The sequence below is a fragment of the Notechis scutatus genome, chromosome 4 (assembly GCF_049901735.1).
Source record: "Notechis scutatus isolate UNSWTSFEM ecotype Mainland chromosome 4, rNotScu1.2, whole genome shotgun sequence".
In the NCBI taxonomy this organism is placed as follows: Eukaryota; Metazoa; Chordata; class Lepidosauria; order Squamata; family Elapidae; genus Notechis; species Notechis scutatus.
In genome coordinates, this window is record NC_142012.1 from 103363810 (window position 1) to 103377878 (window position 14069).

The following is a 14069-nucleotide window of genomic DNA, read 5'->3' on the forward strand; positions in this document are numbered from 1 at the left end:
GGATGCCAGATGAAATGGGACTCAGAGGTACATTAGAAACATGTTTCTATACCACACCCATGGTTGAAGCAACCTACTTTTCAGGTTTTGCACATGTTGAACCATGAATGAATCTTATGAACTAAATTTGAACAATGGTACTAGGCTAAAACATATTTTCCTTTATTGTGTTTCAGTATGTCATGAAAATATATTTTCAGCTCCCTAAGAAGTATATGAAGCTGATTAGACTGAGATTATAGCCTAGGGATAGATATGTGTTGGCTTCCAATTACTACTGCATTTTCATTCTCATCAACCATAATCAGCATGACCTTGGGTGTGTGTGACACGGCTACAGTTTCCCACTCTTGCTTTAATTTAAGCAAATCAACCATATTTGAAAACAATGAGATTTAATTCAGATCATATTTTAAATTATGTGCTTTAGAGAGATATTAGTAAGGGTAAGAATAAATCTCCAGAGCATGTACAAAGAACCTATGCCTGTTGAGAAGTATAAGGGCTTATCAGGTGAGTTTTTGAGTAATAGCTCTCAAAATGGATTTAAACCACACACTTTTCCATAAAAGTGTTGCCCTTTTACCTTTTAAAATCCCAAAGTAGTTAGTACCTCTAGTCCTAGTAAAGTGCCTTGTGGTAGAAAGAACCAAGAGTAGATGCAGTATATTTATGATGTATTCTTATATACCAAGACCATTTCTTTTAATGTAATAAAGGATAACCCTTGATGTTTGGTGAAAATGATATTCATTAGTATATCAGAGAGCTGCTTGGATCAGGACATTTTTAATAGTGTCTCAGGGGTAATAAAATGTACATGAATGTGATAGAACAAGCTCATGTTTAAAATATAATGTATTATCGTGGAGGAAAATTGTCTCCTGTATACTAATAGATAGGTGCAAGCATAAAATCAAACCCCAATTTTCCCTGCTTGCTGTCACACTGGCATTATAAATAGCTTGTGTGAAACTGCCCCAGGCTTTGCCTTCCTTTCCTTAGTGTAAGGCTTATATAATGTTGGCTGTATAACGTATATTTATTGTTATGTCAAAGCTCTCTATACCAACCCCAGCGTTAATATATCAAGAAAACATAACATTTGCTATAAAATAAATAAATTACAAGATTTGATGAAGTTGTCTCACTACAGTAGATAAAGGGTAAGCACATCATTACTGACTAATTGTTACGGGGAATTCTTCAAAGGTTATGAGATGGTGCTAGAAGCACAACAATTTTAAAAGAATTTTCCAATCAAACCAAATTCTTTTTCCTAGGGTGACAGCTGGCATTAAAATTGTCTGGCATGCTGTAAGTCTTCTGTACTGCTATTTAAATATTGCTTATGATTCAGTGTCACTTGAAACATCTTTGTTCACCATTCCAGCAATGTGTGTGTGTATATATGCATCATCTGATGATAGCAGATGAGATTCTGCCGAAACGTTGCTACAACTTTAAAAGCACAACTACAATGACGTGGGAAAATACCCGAACAAAGCTGAATAACATTATATATACACACACACACACACACACACACACACACACACACACATTTTTTTTTTACTACCGGTTCTGTGGGCATATTATACTGATGTCATGTATTTGGGGTTTCCTTGATATAATAAGGGCTTTCTCAAAATGTTACGGCTGTTGTATCTTGAACCTGAAGTTATTCATAAAATCTCATCGCTTATTCATCTTCAAAAATGAAAAAAAACCAGACCCAGGAAACTATAGACAAATCAGCCTAATATCAATACCCGGGAAGATACTGGAAAAGATAATAAAAATACAGATATGCCAACATCTAGAAACAAGTAATAATTAGCAGTCAGCACAGGTTTGTTAAAAACAGATCATGCCAAACCAATCTTATTTCATTCTTCAACACAGTGACTAAATTAGTAGACCAGAAAAATACTGTGGACATAATATATTTAGATTTCAGCAAGGCATTCAACAAAGTAGACAACAACCTACTTCTAGTAAGCTAGAAAAAAAAGTGGAATAGATAGCACCACCATTAGATGGATTCGCAACTGGCTGGCAAACTGTACTCAATGAGTAGTCCTTAATGGGTCTAAGTCTACATAGAGGGAAGTAAGCAGTGGGGTGCCACAAGGTTCCGTCTTAGGCCCAGTACTCTTCAATATCTTCATTAACGACTTAGATGAGAGAATAGAAGGGGAACTTGCCCAATTTGCAGATGATACTAAGCTGGCAGGAATAGCTAACACCCAAGAAGATAGGCTTAAGATCCAGATGGATCTTGACAGACTAGAACACTGGGCCATATCTAATCAAATGAAATTCAATATAGAGAAAAGTAAAGTCCTACACTTAGGCAAGAAAAACCAAAAGTACACATATAGACTGGGTGAAAGCAGGCTCAATAGCAGTAACTGTGAGAGGGATCTTGGAGTCTTAGTGGACAACCAGATAAATATGAGCCAGCAGTGTGCAGCAACCGCCAAAAAAACTAATGCAATCCTAAGTTGTATTAACAGAGGGATACAGTCAAGATCAAGGGAAGTACTAATACCACTCTATAAAGCCTTAGTAAGACCACACCTAGAGTACTGCATCGAGTTTTGTTCCCCACAATATAAAAAAGATGTTGAGACTCTAGAAAAAGTACAGAGAAGAACAACCAGGATGATTAGGGGACTGGAGGCTAAAACATACAACGAACGGTTTCAGGAACTGGGCTTGGCTAGTCTAGTAAAGAGAAGGACCAGGGGAGACATGATAGCGGTCTTCCAATATTTGAGGGGCTGCCACAGGGAGGAAGGGATCAAGCTATTTTCTAAAGCTCCTGTAGGCCAGACAAGGAATAATGGATGGAAACTGAACAAGGAGAGATTTAACCTGGAGATAAGGAGAAACTTTCTGACAGTGAGAACAATCAACCAATGGAACAGCTTGCCCTCGGAAGTTGTGGGAGCACCATCAGTTGAGACTTTCAAGAAGAGATTGGACTGCCATTTGTCAGAAATGGTGTAGGGTCTCCTGCTTGGATGGGGGGTTGGCCTAGATGACCTACAAGGTCCCTTCCAACTCTGATTATCTGTTATCTGTTATTTTATGTAAACGATCTTAGAGGCCCCCTGTTGTGGAAAATATGCTATTACTTAAAGCTGTCAGGTATAACTGATGTTCATGAGAACAAAAGGTATCAGTTATTTTTTTTTTTTGCATGCTACATTTCTTAAATTATATGCCACCCTACTGGTGAACTGTGAAAATCAGAGGAACGAAAGTGGCTGTGAGGACAGCGGAACCACAGTGCAGAATAACCAGTTCACCTGGAGATTTTTTTGGGGGTGGGGTGGGGGGGAGGCAATGAAATAAAGGACACCAGTTCAACTGGACACAATTGCTTGTGCCAGTCAGAAGACACTATTTTTGATATGTAGCAAGAAGCAGTGGGCAAAAGTTGCTTTTCTAGTGAGTTGCAACCAGACAGAGAGTTGCACCATGTCTTCTCATGCCTTCATGAGAAGTGATCAGGGTCCTGTACTCATGCTGGTACAACCTGTTTTACAAGCCCAGCACTGCCAAGTTTCTTTCCATCTTCAAATGCAGCAACCCTGCTTTTCTTCATTACAATGTCCATAAAATGATAAGGGATGGTGAACTCGATGTTTCTTTGCCACTTTCCCTGTTTTGGGTTAAATTTAATCAATCCCCACTGCCCCAAGTAAGATACGGTTTTTTGCTACTTATCAGTATTGAACACTCTACAGAAAATTGGTAGGGTTAAAGGGATGCTCAAATGTAGTATATGAGGAAGGTCAAACTATCCAGACAAGAAAAGCCAGACACTGAGTCCCTAATTCAACCCACCCATTGATGATTCAACACACCCAGGGATGGATGTTTTCTTTACAAGTTATTGATGCACTGAAGACAGATAGCATAGCCAATGGATAAACCAGTCACTTTACCTATAATGACTAGCACATTTGCAAATCCCCAGATACAATAATGCAATTTGGCAGGGATTCAAAATATAGGCAATAGGGATAGGTTAGGGATTAGCAAATTTTAGGCAGGCATTGTTTGGTGCCAATTCAAAGATAGGTGGATAGCACTCAGTAGTAGAGAAGAACCCAAAGAAAAAAGAGATGAAAATCTAATAAGAAATCAGGAGTTTGGAATTATAATAGTTTTGATGACCGTACTAGTAGGGTAACATAGGCAGAATAAAAAGCTGACTGATAAATTTAGAAATTGAAAATTTTCTGTGAGTGATTTTGATCTACAATTTCTCAAGTACATGATATTTGGAAAGGTTTAATAACCTTTTGGCAAAGTTGAGGTGAATAAGCTTTTGGCATGAGTTGTTTATTTAGAGGACTCCACCTTCTCTGACATTTATAAAAGTACTTGTCTTGTTTTCTAGCTAATTCCAATATGCCAGAAGGGCACAGCCCCAGTTATGTTGTATTTCAGATAAATGCATTTCCACAGTTGGTTTCAGTTGCTTCGTAATGATCTTTGTCTAATTCCTGCGTACTCTTAGTTCGCAGCTGGAGTGGGCCAACATATGGTCACTCATTATGCTGAATCTGCACAGTGCTTTGTAAGTTTTCTATTGCATTTTATTTTTCATTTATTATTGCACATTCTATTAGCATGAAACTCCCAAAGTTCTGAGTCAGTATGATAGTGTACATTTGCTGAGCTTAAGAATGATTTAATTAAAAATCAATCATCACTAGTAATTAGAGTCTTTCTGTCTTGCATATGGAAGTTTTACTGGAAAAAATGATTTCTGTATTTATGCAGTGATTTACAGCCTCTGTGGGGAGATTTCAGAATGAAATTCATTGGATTTGTTTTTTAAGATATGGAAGCAGGGGACACTGAAGATGCCACAAAATAATAGATGAGTAATAGAACAGTAAAAAAAACTCTGCAACTTTTTACCCTTCTACAGCAAAAATAACATCAATAGAGTCTAAAGAAAATACAAAGAACTTGAAAATGAGGTGGAAAAACACAGATCTCTTTGCAGAGCAATTACAAAAGAAAAGATATACAAAATAGTAATTTGATTTTTTTTTCATAAAGAAGTCAACTTTTAGGAAATTACAGCTGAAATTTCAATTCAGTGTTGATCACATTACCAATTCTTATTAAGTTAATGTAGGATGTTCATTGAATAATCCTATATACTAATTAAATTGTACTTGCTGAATGAAGAAGTTTCTATCATAGTTCCTTTCATGGCCAAAGCATCAGAGAAGTCTTTCCATTATTAAAATTCATCTAGGGCAATTCACAACACATTTATGAACTTCTGCCAGCATGTCCATACTTCTGAAGAGGGTGTTACTAAGAATAACCTATTCTCTAAGCAATGATGAAATTACGATATATGTGCAATGTTATCAAATTATGGCAAAAGGTCTACTGTTTTGGTTACTCTTTGTAAGAAAACAGTTGCACATTCATAAACATATTTGTATAACTATGGATAGAAACATGAAATCTCTTCATAAAAATTCTCCAAATTGCCAAGTTTCATCAGAAGATAACCTAAAGATAACATTACATGCTCTCAAGAGCCAAGATTAAAAATAGCTTAATTTAAAATTTGGAAAGATGTGAAGGATGATCACAATAAAAGAATATAAGGACAGTCAGCCTATATAGGCTTTTGAAAATAATTGGTTGGCTGGTTAATACAGTACTGAAAATTCAGATTTTTTGCTTGACCTTTTTGAAACACTGCCAGATTCTTTTTTTGACTTCTTCAGATTCAAGATTTATATTATACATTTTAACATCTGAAGAAGTATATATCCTATTATTATTGTTTGCAAGAGGGGCCGTCCTGACTTGATATTAAGAAAAACATGGAATTAAAAGAGCATACCTTCCAAAGCTTCCCAGATATAGTAGTCCTCTACTTAAAACCACAGTTGGCATCACACTTTTGGTTGTAACTCATGACAGTCAGAAATTGGGGTAATCATGTTACTGGATCCATTTTATAGCAGTCATTAAGTGAACCCTGTGTTGTAAGTCAGGATCACACAAGTGTTAAGCAAATCATATATTTGTAAGTCTGACTCTAATTTCCTAAATGGGCATATTTTTCTGGAAACGGGTAAAAAAATACCAGAAACCAGTAAAAAAGTTGCAAATCACAGTTATGTGACTCCACGGGATGCTGCAGCCAGTGGTAAATGTGACCTGTTGCTAAGCACCTGAAAAGCAGTCATTTGACCACAGGAGGGAATGGTGTGACATTTTACAATGTCTGGAAGTGCTTTATGGGCTGGAAAGCATCCTTTCCAATGCTATCATAACACCAGATGGTCATTAAACAACAGGTCATAAGTTGAGGGTTTCCTATATACTATTTTCAATGAATGGTTTGATTTACCATGTATTTTAGCAAAAGAGAAATCTGTTAAGTTTTTTGTTGTTGCCCATTTCCTGCAATTTTTTTTTTTTTTTGCATTACTATTTCTGGCCAGAAATTTTATAGCCCTAAAAAGGCTCTAGAATATCCTGATATTTAATGTGGGGAAAAAAAACCCTACTCCAAGCAATCCTCAATCTGAAGTACTGAATAACTGGTAATTCTCGTTTTCAAGTTCTATCCTGCTGCTGTCAATCTCTTCAGCAGGGCTTTTTGTCAAGGTGATTGACAGCAGCTTGACTATCTCTGATTATTATGCTAAAAAAAATCTTACACATTCTTCCTTTGCTTGAGAAAAAGAAGGAAAAGCAGGCCTAATGTGGCTGCTCAGATCCTGAAAAGAAGAAGAACAGAATGAGTAATTCTTCTCTTTATCAAAATCAAAACATCTTTTGTCATACCAAGCCAGCAAGTAGCTCAGGGTGCAAAAGGGAGTGTTTCTTCTCCATCTTCAGTCTAAAAATCTTGGTTTTTCCCAAAGAATGTAAAGTTCTATTTTGTTCTCACTTCCAAATAAAAGGTTGCTTACCCAGAAAAGATTTAGCATATGTTTACATGAATAAATACTACATTTTTCACCGCTGCTGTAGCAAGAAGCTTCTACATCGCATCTCTTATCTCTGGCCTTGAGTGTAGTAAGACTCCTTTGCTTTTATTTTTGTTTTGTCTATTACTTTTAATGTTTTATTAAAATGAATCATTTTCAAAATTCATGGTTTCCTGCATATTACTTTGACAGGGGTGGGATGCAAATATTTTTACTACCGGTTCTGTGGGTGTGGTTAGGTGGGCATGGCCGTGTGATTGGATGGGTGTGGCTTTTTTTGCAGCATCCCCCCACACTCTGTTCTTCCCTGAGGCCCAGGAGGCGAAAAACAGAGCATGGGGGGGGGGGGCGCATGCAGTACATCCTCTCACATGCCCCTTTTTGCCTCTTGGGCCTCAGGGAAGCCTCCTGGGCGAGGCAGTAAGACAATGAGGGAGATCCTAGCACAGCTGATCATCGGAACTGCTTATCATCAGGAGGAAAAAAATATAGGTTGGGCTGAGCTGGTAGCTGTTTTTTCAGCTGTTTGGCTTAACCGGGCCAAACCGGTAGAATGCCACCACTGTATTTTGACTATGGACGTCTCCCTCCCTCTCCCCCCTCTGTCTCTCTTCCCCTCCCTCCCTCCCTCCTTCCCCCCTCTCTCAACATAATTTACTCCATAGGGTGGTTGTTATGGGAAAAATATTTCCTATTATCTTTATTGCATTAAATTTGACTTTAGGTGTATGAGAACCAAAATCCCTACTGTCACAAGTCCTTCCTGTGATTAAGGCATAGACAAATAGTTCCAATAAAGGACACTATTTGTAGCTCAGAGTTGAAACAAGGGGTCCTTGGTGCTCTCTGAGCTTGCTTGTTCTCTTGCAGATGTTTCATTACCCAAACTTTTCGCTGATGATGTAAAGCTGTTCAATAGCACAGACAATACTGCTAGCCTTCAAAAAGATCTTGACTATGTATCAGAATGGTCAAACAAATGGCAACTTCAAATCTCAACAAATAAATGCTCTGTCTTACATATTGGCAAAAAAAAATCAGAAAATAAAATACAAGCTGAATAGTCAAGATCTTGTTGATGATCCAAGCTCTGTAAAGGAACCTGGAATACTCATCTCTAATGACCTAAGTGCTAGAGCCCACTGTAACTACATAGCCAAAAAGGCATTAAGAGTTGTTAACCTAATCCTACGCAGCTTTTTCTCTGGTAATATCACACTACTAACTAGAGCATACAAAACATTTGCTAGACCAATACTCGAATACAGCTCATCAGTCTGGAACCCACATTACGTATCTGATATTAGCACAGTTGAGAAAGTCCAGAAATATTTCACAAGAAGAGTTCTCCACTCCTCTACTCGTTGTAGAATACCTTATGCCACCAGACTTGAAATTCTAGAACTAGAAAACCATGAATTACGCTGTCTTCGGTCTGATCTAAGTATGGCATATAAAATCATACATTGCAATGTCCTACATGTCAATGAATACTTCAGCTTCAACCATAACAACACAAGAGCACACAATAGATACAAACTCAAGGTTAACCGCACCAAACTTGATTGCAGGAAATACGACTTCAGCAACAGAGTGATCAATGTCTGGAATACTCTACCTGACTCTGTAGTTTCTTCCCCAAACCCCAAAAACTTTAACCTTAGACTGTCTCCTATTGACCTCACCCCTTTCCTAAGAGGTCTGTAGGGGGCGTGCATAAGCGCACCAACGTGCCTACCGTCCCTGTCCTATTGTTTCTTTTATTTTTCTTAAATGTACCCATTTCATGTATTCATAACTATGTATATACTTATACTTATTATCTTGTAAACAATTGACAAATCAAATAAATAAATAAATAAAAATAAAATAAAACTAGGTAACAACATCATGTTTCCTACTGTAGTTTGGGTAATGAAATACTTGCAAGAAAACAAGTAAGCCGAGACAAATAGTATTTTAGTTCTGACTTACAGTCCCTTTTGTATTTTAGATTCTGGGTATAGGTGGGGTATTAGCAGATTCAAGCTAGAGATGTTTAGGATTTTGAAGGGGTAATCCAATAATGATGATGTTTTCCCCCAACAGAAAACACTTATCTTGGAAAAGGTTGCTAAGAAAATTTAGTTATAGGAAGAAAAGATCTGGAGAGAATAATGAGAAAAAGTGTGGGAAGGACTTAATGTACAAAGAATGAATATCAGCTGGAAGGGAAATGGAAGGCATTTGCAGATTTTACATAATGATTCACTTGTAGCATCATCTGGTTGTTATTAGAATTCACAGGTATATATATAAGATGCATATAGTAGGAGAGAGAGAAAAAAATCTTCTTATCTCTGAAAGTCAAAATGGGTAGCCTGTAAAAGCTTAAAAAAAACTAGGAAAGGAATTTGGAAACATAATATATTGACTTCATTTTGAGGAGGATAGCTTTAGAAATGACTGAGTTTTAAAGGGTGTTCTACATGGCAGCAAAATAGGTAGTTTTTCCTCATTTAATTTGTAAGTTTCCTTCCCCTCCCCCAACTAATGGTGGGAATGGAAATAGGAGGTCTCTAAAAGACAGGTTTCTTCCAGCTCCAAACTTAACCCATATAAATGCTCCTGAAATGCTATTACCAACATTTGGTGACAAAAAGGCTCCCTGATATTCTGAAAGTAGAGGGTTTTTTGTGATTGTGTTGTCATAGACCGACCGACCATTCATTCTCAAGTTTTAGATCAATAGAATTTAAAAGGTCTATAGAGCCATCCATATTGTAGTCACAAATCTAGACGGTGCACAAAACAGGAACAGAAATGCCCAAATCAAAAAAAATAAAAATAAGTAAAAAGTCAGTGAAATTAGTTTTAGACAAATGAGTAATAAAACCTTTGAAGGGGCAGAGGGTAAATTAAAATGGACCTGACATAAACGTTGGATGGATCCAGAGGTGGTATTCAGCAGGTTCTGACCAGTTTGGGACAACTGGTAGCGGAAATTTGTGGATAACCAGCAAATACCACCTCTGACTGGCCCCGTCCCATCTATTCTCTACCTCCCGAGTCCCAGCTGATCAGCTGGATCTTATTTTGTTGCCCTGCACAGGAGAATGGAGCTGGAAAACAGGTTAGTGGGATGGGGAGGGAATGGGATTTTGCAGTAACCTTCCTCCAGGAGTGGGGTGGGAATGGAGATTTTACAGTATCCTTCCCCTGCCACACCCACCAAGCCATGCCACACTCACCAAGCCACACCCACAGAACTGGTAGTAAAAAAAAATGAGTCCCACCACTGGATGGATCCAGATGATTTGTTGAGTAAGCTTGAGAAATTTCCTAGATCATTTGTTCGTAATGCAGTCAATATTTTAGTGAAGCAGAGGAATGTTGAGTCAACCCAAGTGATCAATACCCAAGATCACTTTTTGTTCTAATCAAATCAAATTGTCCCTTGATTTACAAGAAAACTCAGAATTCTGAAGCAGAGATGTCAGCTGGAACCCATGTAGAAAAACTCCCTGGCCAAATTAGATTGTCCATAGAGTGAGGCTCAGTTGAATTATTCTATATCAAAAGACGCAGCCCATGGGGTTTTTTATCCTCTGCCACATTCCATCTGCAGTGAATGACATCACCCTACCAACACATTGGAAAGAAGAAGTCAGAATATTCACTGGTGCATACTGAACAAATTGCACTGCCTAGTGGCACAGTGGTTAGAATGCAATATTGCAGGCTAACTCACTGCTCTCTGCCAGGAGTTCAATTCTGACTGGCTCAAAGTTGACTCAGCCTTCCATCCTTCCACAGATAAAATGAAGACCCAGATTGCTGGGGGCAATATGCTGACATTTGTAGACCACCTAGAGAATGCTGTGCCCTATGGGGAGGCATATAAACCTAAATGTTATTACTATTGGCAATTTGACCAGACTCTTGCCTTATCTGTCTTGTGATTTTGGCATTCTTTTCAGCTTTCATATTTCAAAGGTGCAGATAGTATATGGATAGAAGAGTATTGAAACCTTGCTTTCCTGCCTGATTAAATTAGCCTCACAGTAAGCTCTGAGCAAAGAAGGAGAGTGTTTGGAGCCACATCTCTTAGGAATATAAATACAGATTTCTTGTACTTTAGTTCCCTCAAAAGTTGCTGCCCACAAAATACAAGAAGTGTGTGCGTGTGCGTGGGGGAGAGGGAGATTGGAGCTCATTAATACAGTCTAAAAGTTATGGAAGAGATTTTCGTGTGTGTATAAAATGAGGTTTGGAAATACTAGGATTCTAAAGGATAAGCACTTGGAATGAAGTCCTGTCTTAAGGAGTTGATAATATTGTAGAATAAGCACGAGAATGCAGAAGCTTTCATACTTCTCCAAGTATCAGTAAAGGAGAATATTTGTAGCTGAAGGTTGAAACGAGGGGCCCTTGGTACTTGGCACCAGCATTGTTTGGATAATGGGACATCTGCAGAGGTGGGATTCAAAAATCCCAGCATCCGGTTTGCTGCCTGGTTGCTGAGTGGGCATGGCCATGATGGGTGTGGCCTACCGGAAGTTCCAGAAGGGCCATTTTTCACCTTCCCCAGGATCCGGAGGCTCCCCCCAGGGTCCGGAGGGCCTGTTTTCGGACTTCTAGAACTTCAGTTTGGCCATTTTTCACCTTCCCCAGAGTCTGGAGGCTTCCCTCGGGTCTCTGGGAGGGCAAAAATGGCCTCCCCTGGGCTCCAGAGGGCCTCCAGAAGCCAGAAATAGGACCGTTTCCAGACTTCTGAAATTCTGGAACTTCCAGTTCGACTGTTTTTCACCTTCCCCAGAGTCTGGAGGCTTCTATCGGGCCTCTGGGAGGGCATAAACGGTCTCCCCTGGGCTCTAGAGGGCCTCCAGAAGCCGGAAACAGGCCCATTTCCGGAATTCCAAATCTTCTGGTTGGGCCCATTTTTCGTCCTCCCAGAGCCTCCGCATGGACCCTGCACTTATCCAAAATGGGCGACGTGGAGATTCCTGGGAGGGGTGGAGTGGGTGGGGCCAGCTGGTCATTTCAACTACCAGTTTGTTGAACCAGATGTAAATTTAACATCCGGTTTGCTCGAACCGGTCTGAACTGGTTAGAATCTCACCCCTTGATGTCTGCAAGAAAGCAACCTAGCTTAGAGAGCCCCAAGGACCTCTTCTCCAGATTGTTTTGTTTTTTTTTGAAAATTTTATTTGGGTTTTCACAAAAAAACCCACAATACAAATAAAACATCTTTTTTTGAAAATAGCATGGTCCCGGGTTACACTTCTTCATACAGACACAAACTCAATTTCACGCTCACTTTTATGTTCTATTCCATATCTTATTACTGTTTTACATTTTCTACATAGTTTTTCTCCTTTCTTAATTTTCTCAGTTTTATTTTAATTATCTCATATCAATTCAAATCATTATATTTATACTTTTGTCTGTCCTGTTTCAATTTCATATTTTCTTTTCTCATTAAACAAATTTTCTCCTGTAGTTACTAATTGCAGTATGACACTTATATCTTTTAATTTTATCCATTCAACTCTTATTTAAGCTTCAATATATACCTTGAGGTTATAACATTCAATATAATACACAACTTCCAATCGAATTCTGCTTGGTACATTCTTAAAATACACACTATCTTAAAAAGTGATTATAAATATATGTAATTAAAACACTCATTCCATTCCAATTCAATTCTATCATTAATATTCATTAAAGTCTTAACATCTTTAACACTACTTTTCAATTAAATATCATACTTCTTTGGGAACACTTATAAGCTTTCCCGTAATTAATCCCCCCCCCCATTTCTCTTCCCTTATATTTTATAAAACATTAAATAATTAAAATGTTCCCATCCTTTCCTAATTCAATTCTCTCATTCATTTTATTTCCTTTATTTATTAACAAACATTTCACTAGATTACAATAACTATTTTATCCATCATTTTAATCATACATTGTTTCAAATTTTCTAAAATTATTTCTATTTCTAATATAACAATACTATCTTATGTACCTTTGCAGAATCCCTTTTTCAATTAATTTTTCACCCATTATCTCTAAACAGGCCCTGTTTCTCCATATCTTGTTTCTGTCCTTTATAACTTCTTTTCCTTTCCTTCTTCCCTCTCTTCTTCTCCCTCCCCTTTTTACCCCCTTGTCTCTCTAGGTCTAATTCTCTCTTCTGTATTCCTCTCTTCTGTTGCTTTCTAATATTACACTTATTTTTCAAGTTATTATTCCTTTTCTTAGTTGTTTTTTCAAATCTTAAACTTTTCATTCTATTTTTATTTATTTATTTGATTTGTCAATTGTTTACAAGATAATAAGTACAAGTGTATACATAGTTGTGAATATATGAAATGGGTACATATAAGAAAAATAAAAGAATAAGAGAAACAATAGGACAGGGACGGTAGGCACGTTGTGCGCTTATGCATTCTCTTTCCCCCTTTTCTCCCCCCATAAAATTACTTGTTCATTAAAGATGGCTTCTTCTTTGTCCCAGTCTTCTTGTTCTGCAGGCATTTCTTGTTGTTTCTCATAGTTCCAGGTCTCCATTTCTAAGAATTGAAATATGAAGCCAAAAGAACCTCTCCCTTTTTGTGCATCTTCTTTGTACTTTTTAAGTTCCATTTTCAGTTCTTCTAAAAGTAGTGCCATAAAACACTTTTAAACAACCACCCGATTGAGTTTAGTCATTCAAATGCAATAACCAAAAATCAAGAGATCACCAAATAATCCAAATACTCCCAAGATGTTTCTTCATGCTTCTTTTTTCCACTTTCTCTTCCTGGGGTTCTACTATTTTGTAGCCAAGTTTCAGTTAAAATGTATCTTTTAGAAGTCTTGTTGAGGTTTTACTGTAAATTCCTTTTAATTCCAGGCAGTCTCCTCCCTTTTTTCCAGATCCTGCCCTTTTATTCTTTTTCTCTCCTTTCCTGCTTTTAAAAGGTTTTAAGTATCCAGAAATCTTTATTATCCCTTTGACATTTTATTTTCAGCTTAAATGCCTATTGATGTCAAAGTGAATTTTTTTTCCAATTTCTTATTTAGATCTCTTAGCTGTCAGTATAG